The sequence below is a fragment of the Procambarus clarkii genome, chromosome 66 (genome assembly GCF_040958095.1).
Source record: "Procambarus clarkii isolate CNS0578487 chromosome 66, FALCON_Pclarkii_2.0, whole genome shotgun sequence".
NCBI lineage: Eukaryota > Metazoa > Arthropoda > Malacostraca > Decapoda > Cambaridae > Procambarus > Procambarus clarkii.
The window spans coordinates 28999617-29011884 of record NC_091215.1 but is presented as its reverse complement, the minus strand read 5'-3'; the positions used below and the strand labels follow the sequence as shown (position 1 = coordinate 29011884).

General features: G+C 44.7%; 1 protein-coding gene and 1 non-coding gene across 3 annotated transcripts in view; both read left to right on the top strand.

Annotated features, from left to right (window-relative positions):
* LOC123751518 (pneumococcal serine-rich repeat protein) overlaps positions 1 to 12268 on the top strand; it is a 318504-nt gene that overhangs the window by 106161 nt on the left and 200075 nt on the right. The gene's annotated exons all lie outside the window — the stretch shown is intronic.
* On the top strand, positions 7316 to 7434 carry LOC138355316 (5S ribosomal RNA). Its single transcript, XR_011223913.1, has one exon. It is a non-coding gene; the product is annotated as a 5S ribosomal RNA (ribosomal RNA).

Here is a 12268-nt window from a genome sequence, read left to right as displayed (position 1 = left end):
TTTGCCAACAAACTCGCTTCTATTAGACTGATTAATTTATTACGTGATGTTATTAATACTGTTTCGTAACTTTCCGTGCACATAATACATCAGTACGTGTATAGAATACAACTGTATGTGTATTGTATACATACACATGTGAGGGATGTATTCATTTACTCCTGGCGAGGTTGTGAATGCTACTGGTATTAGCGTCGAACTGAGTGACTTACGAATCTAAGTCACGACTTAACCTATACTTCCGTGCATTTGTGCTTGTGACGAGGTAGAAGCCAAGGGAAAATAGAGTTGAATTACGGGGACTTCAAGAGATTGCACGAATTCAATGATGTTAAATGGAATCCCGTCACTGGCCCGTGCCTGTCTAAGAATTCGCTGGTGATGGGTATATCCTCTGGCGATGAGTAAGGGCTCAGGCGGTGAGTCATTTTATGCTCTCTGACTGAGACCTTTGAGACTAATGAATGTTTTATCTCAACCCACGTGCGATTACTCAACAGTTTGAGTATACATGGGCTTACCCCCCCCCATGCATATAATTACTCACCCCCTCACCGAGACATACTTGTGTATGAAATTTTTTCACGTGTACCTCCCACGGGTCAACACTACAACTGCCTAGCATGACCAAATAGGCCATTCCATAATTTCTTTCACGTCGAAGTGAATTATAACAAGGGGGGGGGGGGGGCGGGGGTATTTCAACCACCATTCCCGGATATAGTGTGAGTTGACCTCATTCTGTTTATACAACACAGTAATGGTCGCTTATATTACACACCGAGGCAGTCTCTCTATAAGATGCCCTTGACTTATTTTCCTGCTTATAAAACAGACACGTTCACTGGGTTTTATATATATATATATATATATATATATATATATATATATATATATATATATATATATATATATATATATATATATATATATATATATATATATATATATATATAGCAGGTTGATACTAGTGAGTGCCCACTGGAACTCATGGGTCGGATCGTCTGACTAGGGCCATACAGAAGACTCTGTTCTCCCCCAGGCACTCTGGGAATTGCCGTGCCAGGGAGTAGAGAGCTTAACCTCTGAACCCAACTGTGACGACCATGGTGGCCTTGGCACCTTTCCTTGTGACGTTAAAACATCTGTCATCGAGATGATGAGTAAATACTCACCAGGGCTACATCTGTGTACTCGCTACTCCTCTGTTCTTCTCAATGTTGTTGTTTTGATGGTGTGTGTGTGTGTGTGTGTGTGTGTGTTTGAGAGAAATATATGTAGATTACATATATTGTTACATAATCTACTACGCATATTTCTCTCAAACACACACACACACACACACACACACACACACACACACACACACACACACACACACACACACACACACACAAATCCCCAGGAAGCAGCCCATAGCAGCTGTCTAACTCCCAGGTACCTATTTACTGGTAGGTGAACAGATGCATCAGAAATGAACACATTCATTTCTGCCTCGGCCGGGAATCGAACCCGCGTCTATGCCCCGCTCCTGTGCCAGGTAAGTTACGGGCTCACCATAGCCCGTGCTACTTACAACTTGTTCCGAGTAGCTGAATCTATAACAGCTACAACAGAGTACAAATGTTGTATTTTTATGGCGGCTTTGTTTACATTCATTCAGCACTAACGAGCTGGGTTGTGAACGACCTCGTAACGAACCCAAACAACCCACCTAACCTATAAGTATACACAGAAAACGCCAGTAGTATTATTAGGGTTTAATTGACATTACTTTAAATTAATAATTAATAATTGCGACATATTAATTCATTGTATTAATAATAATAAAAAATAACAATACATTGAGTTGATATGTCGCAGTTTTAACATATTCGTTGAGTTCTTTAACACCAAAAAGGTATTATAGGTGAGAACTAGTAAATGGACAAATTCACAAGGGCCGTGATGAGGATTCGAACCTGCGTCCGAGAGCATCCCAGTGTAGTGGAGTGGAGTGTAGTGTGGGGTAGTGTAGTGGAATGTAGGGTAGGGTATGGTAGGGTAGGGTAGGGCAGTGTAGTGTAGTCTAGTCTAGTGTAATGTAGGGTAGTGTAGTTTAGTGTAGTGTAGTGTAGTGTAGGGTAGTGTAGTGTAGGGTAGGGTAGTGTAGTTTAGTGTAGTGTAGTCTAGTCTAGTCTAGTCTACTGTAGTGTAGTGTAGTGTAGTGTAGTGTAGTGTAGTGTAGTGTAGGGTAGTGTAGTGTAGGGTAGTGTAGTGTAGTGTAGTGTAGTGTAGTGTAGGGTAGTGTAGTGTAGGGTAGTGTAGTGTAGTGTAGTGTAGTGTAGTGTAGTGTAGGGTAGTGTAGTGTAGGGTAGGGTAGTGTAGTTTAGTGTTGTCTAGTCTAGTCTAGTCTAGTCTAGTCTACTGTAGTGTAGTGTAGTGTAGTGTAGTGTAGGGTAGTGTAGTGTAGTGTAGGGTAGTGTAGTGTAGTGTACTGTAGTGTAGTGTAGTGTAGTGTAGTGTAGGGTAGTGTAGTGTAGGGTAGGGTAGTGTAGTTTAGTGTAGTGTAGTCTAGTCTAGTCTAGTCTAGTCTAGTCTACTGTAGTGTAGTGTAGTGTAGGGTAGTGTAGTGTAGTGTAGGGTAGTGTAGTGTAGTGTAGTGTAGTGTAGTGTAGTGTAGTGTAGTGTAGGGTAGTGTAGTGTAGTGTAGGGTAGTGTAGTGTAGGGTGTAGTGTAGTGTAGTGAGAACTAGTAGGCTTCATCAACACACAGGTTAGTGACTAAGCTGAACACTGTGACAGACTCCAAGCTTTTAGGCTAATTGACACTCCAGTAAGGAAATGTGGCAGAGTCATGGTAGTTGTGTGTGTGTGTGTGTGTGTGTGTGTGTGTGTGTGTGTGTGTGTGTGTGTGTGTGTGTGTGTGTGTGTGTGTGTGTGTGTGTGCGTGTGTGTGCATGTGTACCCGCTTGCGCGCGCGCGTGCGTGCATGCATGTTTACATTCTTACCAATGCGATTAGTAACATTACGACAAAACGCATTAAAACAACATTTTACAATATGCTGAATAATTTTAAAAGCAATTTGTTTATTTGTGTACAAGAACCTTAAAGTGTAGGAGGAAAATATTAACAACAAAAACATGAGAGAGAGAGAGAGAACACTTAAAAAAATGGGATTGAATAGAACAAATAGCTAACCACAGTCAGAGAGAGAGGAGCGGAGCGTGTCACCCCCATCGCGGCACTATGGCTACTGGCCACCACTAATCAGAGGGAACGAGACGTCTCACTCCGCCAGCCAACCCCAGTTACGCAAGGCTGTGACGTCACTTTTGGCTAGAAAAACGCAGATTAACACGAATTTAACATTATTCCTCCTTGTTTTGTCAGCTCCGGCACTTAGAGTTGTTTTCCTAGTTTGTAATCCATCCTGGTGTGTGTGTGTGTACTCACCTATTTGTGCTTGCGGGGGTTGAGCTTTGGTTCTTTCGGCCCGCCTCTCAACTGTTAATCAACTGTTTCTAACTATTACTTTTTTTTCCCACACACACACACACACACACACACACACACACACACACACACACACACACACACACATACGAGGGGGGCCTCGTAGCCTGGTGGATAGCGCGCAGGACTCGTAATTCTGTGGCGCGGGTTCGATTCCCGCACGAGGCAGAAACAAATGGGCAAAGTTTCTTTCACCCTAAGTGCCCCTGTTACCTAGCAGTAAATAGGTACCTGGGAGTTAGTCAGCTGTCACGGGCTGCTTCCTGGGGTGTGTGTGTGTGGTGTGGAAAAAAAAAAGTAGTTAGTAAAACAGTTGATTGACAGTTGAGAGGCGGGCCGAAAGAGCAAAGCTCAACCCCCGTAAAAACACAACTAGTAAACACACATACACACCAATCAGTCCGTGACAGCTGACTAACTTCCAGGTACCTATTTACTGCTAGGTAACAGGGGGCATAGGGCGAAAGAAACTCTGCCCATCGTTTCTCGCCGGCGCCCGGGATCGAACCCGGGACCACAGGATCACGAGCGATATACGACACGTCAATAGGACAGTACTTCTTCTTTTTCTAATGGGTCGCATTTTCAACGCATTGGTCGATTAGGTTACAAATGCGATGTATTCAGAGGACAGGTTTCAGCCAGGGAGCCGGTCGGCCGAGCGGACAGCAGACTGGACATCTGATCCTGTGGTCCCGGGTTCGACCCCGGTCGCCGGCGAGAAACAATGGGCAGAGTTTATTTCACCCTATGCCCCTGTTACCTAGCAGTAAAATAGGTACCTGGGTGTTAGTCAGCTGTCACGGGCTGCTTCCTGGGGGTGGAGGCCTGGTCGAAGACCGGGCCGCAGGGACACTAAAGCCCCGAAATCATCTCAAGATAACCAGGTTACAGCCAGACAGTCGCCGCTACCCACAATGCTCTCCCGGATACAGCCAGATCGAACCATTCCCGTAATTTTGACAATCTGTCTGGTCGCCAACATGGGTAATTTGACGGCGATTTGGCGGGGCGCTCAGTTGGCGTTATTATGACTATAGCGCATGTGAAGAGCCAGAATACCTGACTCTACACAGTCACTACCTGACTCTACAGTCACCACCTGACTCTACACAGTCACTACCTGACTCTACAGTCACCACCTGACTCTACACAGTCACTACCTGACTCTACAGTCACCACCTGACTCTACACAGTCACTACCTGACTCTACAGTCACCACCTGACTCTACAGTCACCACCTTGACTCTACACAGTCACCACCTTGACTCTACACAGTCACTACCTGACTCTACACAGTCACCACCTGACTCTACACAGTCACTACCTGACTCTACACAGTCACTACCTGACTCTACACAGTCACCACCTGACTCTACACAGTCACCACCTGACTCTACACAGTCACTACCTGACTCTACAGTCACCACCTGACTCTACACAGTCACCACCTGACTCTACACAGTCACTACCTGACTCTACACAGTCACCACCTTGACTCTAAACAGTCACCACCTGACTCTACACAGTCACCACCTGACTCTACACAGTCACTACCTGACTCTACACAGTCACTACCTGACTCTACACAGTCACCACCTGACTCTACACAGTCACCACCTGACTCTACACAGTCACTACCTGACTCTACAGTCACCACCTGACTCTACACAGTCACCACCTGACTCTACACAGTCACTACCTGACTCTACACAGTCACCACCTTGACTCTAAACAGTCACCACCTGACTCTACACAGTCACCACCTGACTCTACACAGTCACTACCTGACTCTACACAGTCACTACCTGACTCTACACAGTCACCACCTGACTCTACACAGTCACCACCTGACTCTACACAGTCACTGCCTGACTCTACACAGTCACTACCTGACTCTACACAGTCACCACCTGACTCTTCACAGTCACCACCTGACTCTACAGTCACCACCTGACTCTACACAGTCACCACCTGACTCTCCACACTCACCACCTTGACTCTCCACAGCTTTAAATGCATCATAATTAGGTTCCAACGAGCCACTTTTAACTAGACACTAATTACAGCTTCAAGTTACGAATTACCATAGTTAACTGTACGAGAATCAAATAATGATTTATAGAAACAAGAAATCTCTAACAATTACTTAACCCCCCCGTGTACCTATTTTACTACTAGGTGAACTGGGCATAGGTGAAAGGAATCGTGCCCAATCGTTTCTGTCCTACCCGGAGGTTGAAACCGGGTTTTTCGAGCGTGAGCGGAGGATATAAGCTGAGGCACTTATGTTGAGTTTATAGTCAAATCGTATACCTAATCATGAATTAATTAAATCTAAGTTATATTCAAGAAAATATAGTTTTTTGGGTATATTAAAATTGACGAAGATGCTTTTGAGACTCATAGTCGTAGTTTGGTGAAGCATAGCTTGAAGATGAGTTGATTTTATTATATAATTTGCAATAACTGGGTCGATATTGACCACGTTGCCCCTTCTTTAAGAAATATCGGCCCCTATGACGACCCCCAATCAAATTGATGAAATGGCAGCAGCTTTTAGATTTTTCATGATCGTTACCAAATTGAGATACAGACACGTTAAAATACGTGTCCTGATGGCAGATATGTATTCTGGGAGCATTCAACAACACATCCTTTGAGAGGAGCCTGACATGAGAATAGGTTATAGAAGGGATCCCATGATACCTTGAGGTTACCTTGAGGTGCTTCCTGGGCTTTGCGTCCCCGCGGCCCGGTCGTCGACCAGGCCCATGATGGGCCACATCCTGAACTGGGTGACTCCTGGAGGCTAGGTTGCACAATAGGACCCCCGTCACTCCTGTGGGATAGAGTCTAACCACCTATGATTCGGCAAGAGTCATCGCTCTTATTGTAAGTGGAAGGGGGAGAGGGGAAAGATGTTGGCAGGGGTTATGGATACGTGTGTGTGTGTGTGTGTGTGTGTGTGTGTGTGTGTGTGTGTGTGTGTGTGTGTGTGTGTGTGTGTGTGTATTCACCTAGTTCACCTAGTTGTGTTTGCGGGGATTGAACTTTGTGTGTGTGTGTGTGTGTGTGTATGTGTGTGTGTGTGTGTATGTGTGTGTGTGTGTGTGTGTGTGTGTGTGTGTGTGTGTGTGTGTGTGTGTGTGTGTGTATGTGTGTGTGTGTGTGTGTGTGTGTGTGTGTGTGTGTGTGTGTGTGTGTGTGTGTGTGTGTGTGTGTATGTGTGTGTGTGTGTGTGTGTGTGTGTGTGTGTGTGTGTGTGTGTGTGTATGTGTGTGTGTGTGTGTGTGTGTGTGTGTGTGTGTGTGTGTGTGTGTGTGTGTGTGTGTTATGCCATAAAACAGCTTATATATATCACTCTATGTCACACTATGTATCGTCTAACATCATAATGCATCACTTCATTGTCTCATACTACTTATCTCACTCCGCAAGCAGACATCATAGCTCTCTTGACCTGCTTACAAGTCCATGATAGTGGCTGCTTTATAAGTACACACACACAGGCTGAGTGGATAGCGCTTGGGATGGTGGGGTGGGGGGCGTAGTCCTAAGGGCCCGGGTTCGATTCCCGGCCGAGGCAGAAACAAATAAGCAAAGTTTCTTTCACCCTGATGGCCATGTTCATCTAGCAGTAAATAGGTACCTGGGAGTTAGACAGCTGCTACGGCATACACACACACACACACACACACACACACACACACACACACACACACACACACATACACACACACACACACACACACACACACACACACACACACACACACACACACACACACACACACACACACACACACACACACAACGCCAACGGCCATACCACGTTGAGAACACCGCTTCTCGTCCGCTCAGCGAAGTTAAGCAACGTTGGGTTTGGTTAGTACTTGGATGGGTGACCGCCTGGGAACACCAAATGCTGTTGGCAATAATGTTTTCACGAACCTGTACACCTGTTGATTGACAGTTGAGAGGCGGGACCAAAGAGCCAGAGCTCAACCCCCCGCAAGCACAATTAGGTGAGTACACACTGTCCTACATATGGCCACATAATATGAGGTATATCACACCTCATAACCGGCATAGTTAACGGTAATTGTTGGTTTTATAATTATCAATTGTTACCACATACTCAGTATGTGGTAACATATGTGGTATGTGGTAATTATCACACATTGTTACTACGCATTGTTCCTCACACATTGTTCCATTGTTACTACGCATTGTTCCTCACACATTGTTCCATTGTTACTACGCATTGTTCCAATATTCCCACACATTTACTCACTGCTCCGAGCCTGAGCAAGCACTCCTACCACCCCTCCCCCCCCCACAGGTAAACTAAGTTAGCTCTGCACAGGTGAGTAAATCACTTTCAAACCAATAAGCAATTGTCTCGTGGCTCTCTAAGTTACTGGGGCTGTCTCGGAGGACGTTCTTAACGACTGAGTTATGGCTCATTATCTGAATCACTTACACGAGCCAATTGGAGGCGTAGTTATTGCTTGATTGTTCTTTATGCTTTCCTGGTGCGGAGATATGGCAAGGCTTGTTGTTTAATGTATAAATTAATGTATTATAATACATTATATAGTGTATGTATACTTCTAAACTGTATGAAACCACTTTTTTTTTCTACTAGGACTGCCCGAAACGCTTTGCGTAATAGTGGCTTTAGGCATTGTATGTACTAGCTCTATCTATTAATCCAACAAACTTTGTAAAATCTCTTGTATGTATGTACCTTACCTAAATAAACATTTATTTATTTATTTATTTAATATTTTGGTATCTTAAGAACGTGGTGTATAACCTATGTAAGACCAATCCTGGAATGTGCATCGCCGGCATGGAACATTTACCTTTTGAAAAACATAAAAGAAAATTGAGAAGACTCGACGTCTCTACGAGTACAGGATCAAATAGCTGGGAAGTACAAGTAATGGTGGAGAGAAGAACCAGAGGAGACATGATTACGACATATGGGATTCTGATATGAAAGAGAAGCATAACATGAGGCTCCAGGTGTACGCTGGGAATACTGAAGTCACAGGGATATAAGGAAGTGTATAATGTGTGAACAAGTGGAATGGTTGAAGAACAGGTGTAGATGAAGAACAGGTGTAGATGAAGAACAGGTGTAGATAAAGAACAGGTGTAGATGAAGAACAGGTGTAGATGAGACAAATACAACCCACACCTTCAACAACAGTTCTGTTGAACCCAGATGGATCTACGAGTAAGGTTGCTCTAAATACAACACTGTAAAAGCGGGCCCAAGAGCTAAGCCCCTCCCTTGCTCTCAAGCACTATTAGGTATAAAAACAGCCCCCCCCCCACCTTGTTAGCTCGCTATTAAGTGCTCGCTTCGTTAACTAAATTATACCTCCTCTACATCTCGCTAAAAATATACTCGCTATCAAAGGAGTTATCCCAAGGTAATCTTTTCCTTCGTAAGTGATTCAAGTTGGATGACATATGAGGATATACTGGTGCCATATGATGGGATCGAACCTGCGTCGTCCTAGGATTACAGAGTGAGTGAGGTCCTACACCTCTGGAGCGGGTGCCACACATATATACACTTTAGGTGAGCAAAAAGTCCTCAGGGCGAGTTCCTGGAGCACATTAGTGCTCTCTACCCCGGCTTGAGGTAATTTCCCCTCGTCCCATCCTACTGATCCATCACTCAGGTCTGGTTAAGGAGGCAGCGGGCGGCAGGGCCCTTGACAGCAGGCAGGCGGGGCCTTTGGCAGCAGGAAGGCGGGTCCTTGGCAGCAGGCAGGCGGGCCCTTGGCAGCAGGCAGGCAGGCGGGGCCTTGGCAGCTCCGACGGGCCCTTGACAGCTCCGACCAGGGACTTCAGGGAAGACATATTCCGAGGCTACTGGGACCCATCCCCCAATCACACGACGTAATTACATCCCGATTGGACCACACTTTACAAATTAGCGTTGTTAAACGCACGGCGCTTATAAGAACGTTGGGTTACGTTGTGTGTGTATGCTGGGGGAGCAGGGGTGATCCATTCTCCTGTAGTGGATTGGAACTTGCCATATTTATCAGGACAGAACACTAAACGTGTATGATTTTTACCTCAAAATTTTACGCTTCGAATATTAACTTTATAGAATTTAAGAAAAAAAAACTAAAAAAAAAACAATCAAACATCTCTAGGCCTATAGCACATGTATGCACAATATTAGGCCTCAATTAGCCTGTATTAGACCTAGGATTAATAGGAACAGGGTAGTTTAGACATTAGTTACATTTTCAATTACCTATTCGGGCTAAATTCATCACAAAACATGAATTACTGGGAGTCCGACAGTACACATTGAAAACTAGAGGAGGATGAAGTTGGTCAAAATAATCCTTTCCAAAATAAGTCCAAATCAAAGCTATAAAACCCTCTCCGGTAATGGCTATATATACGCTCCCTTACAGGCTGGGTCTATATATATATATTCTCTTGATATGACTCGCTGTATATATTATCCTGATATACTGGTAGGGCCGGAAACCTTACGTATAATATTTTTGCCGACACGATCTATATATGACAGTGATAAACAGTGGTGTTTATTTTATGAGTGTGTGTAGTGGTTGTGTTTACAATATGACCGCGTGCTCTTAATGTGTGTGTTTACATTAGGAGCACGTGTGTGTGTGTGTGTGTGTGTGTGTGTGTGTGTGTGTGTGTGTGTGTGTGTGTGTGTGTGTGTGTGTGTGTGTGTGTCTGTTTGTGTAATTACCTAAGTAATTACCTAAGTGTAGTTACAGGATGAGAGCTACGCTCGTGGTGTCCCGTCTTCCCAACGTGTGTGTGTGTGTGTGTGTGCTTGCTTTATGAACGCGTGTGTACACAGATTTTGAGTATGTGTGGGTGCTTGCAAGAATGTGTTCATATACGTGCAATTTTGCTTATCCACACACACACACACACACACACACACACACACACACACACACACACACACACACACACACACACACACACACACACACACACACACACACACACAAACACACACACACACTACTATCCCATCTTATACTGCTTACTCAATAGACAACTACAAAGCAGTAATACAGTTTCTCAACACCCCCGATCGCCTACTTAAGTCACTCCTCGTAGAGTTCATCCCAGTCAAGTGCATTTTTCTTTACGTTTAAAACAAAAAAAAATAAAAAAAAATACGACAATCTCGGTAAGTAAGGAGACGCTAACGAGGCAGTAAACACAGGATAATGCCTCTAACGATCGTACAAAAAACCGATTTCCAAGGCAATCCACACAGATAAGGCTAGAGTCGTCTGTGAATGAGGCGGAGATATGCTGAGCTCTCTCTCTCTCTCTCAAGGGGTCAATTACCATATATTAAAAGAGTATTTTGGCCTTATTGCACAGTTCAGGTGTAATTGCTCTACTACTGCTATCAATTTTTGTGTGAACGATAAATAAATTCCAACAAGACTATCTGGTAGTTAGTAAGACACTTTTAGTAGTTTTGGGTCGTTAAGGACGTAGGTGACGTTGTGTATGATAGTTAAGATCACACACTCAATTGTTCCTGGTACTTTTAAGGACATGCGTTCAGAGATCGAATCACTAATTCACATGTATACAAAAGAATAGTACATTCAGTTAATCCACATATTGGCCCTCAAACGATTGGAAGTCCTGAAGAAAGGAGAATTGACAGGGTGGACAAAAACAAACCCTTTAGCCTGGGTGGAACACGAACAAGGGGACACAGGTGGAGACTGAGTACCCAAATGAGCCACAAAGACATTAGAAAGATTTTTTTTCAGCGTCAGAGTAGTTAACAAATGGAATGCATTAGGCAGTGATGTGGTGGAGGCTGACTCCATACACAGTTTCAAATGTAGATATGATAAAGAGTCCAATAGGCTCAGGAACCTGTACACCAGTTGTTTGACAGTTGAGAGGCGGGACCAAAGAGCCAGAGCTCAACCCCCGCAAGCACAACTAGACGAGTACACACACAAACACACACGTAAACAAACGTGTAATCTGCTTGCAATTAGTTATACTAATGACTATTTACACAAATGATGTTTCCACACACACTAATGGTGTTTCCACATAGCCACAAACTGGTCCATCCTCTCAATCCCTCTCCCCTCCCCCCCCTCCCTCTCTCTCTCGGGCATATGTCTGTTTTCATCCAACCAATGTTTCAACTTTATTTTTGATTCCCTACTCAATTCTGGCGACAGTTTGGGCTATCTTGAGGTTATCTTGAGATGATTTCGGGGCTTTTAGTGTCCCCGCGGCCCGGTCCTCGACCAGGCCTCCACCCCCAGGAAGCAGCCCGTGACAGCTGACTAACACCCAGGTACCTATTTTACTGCTAGGTAACAGGGGCATAGGGTGAAAGAAACTCTGCCCATTGTTTCTCGCCGGCGCCTGGGATCGAACCCAGGACCACAGGATCACAAGTCCAGCGTGCTGTCCGCTCGGCCGACCGGCTCCGGCTCCATCACCCGGGAGATAATAGTCATAGATAATAGTCATAGTGACCTGTCTGAGGCCGACCATCGCCTTGGATTTCTTACTTTTCCATTAGCGGGTTTCGAAGCGACTCGACTTTCATGCGGAGGCTGTCTTAAAAGACGACGTCAATGATACCATGAAGGAACTTTAAGGATTTCTCGGAGGGAAAATGGATCATATAGTTTCCTTGGGGTGTTCTGTCACTGACTTCTGTCTCACTGTCGTCTGAGGGCTTGCCTGTA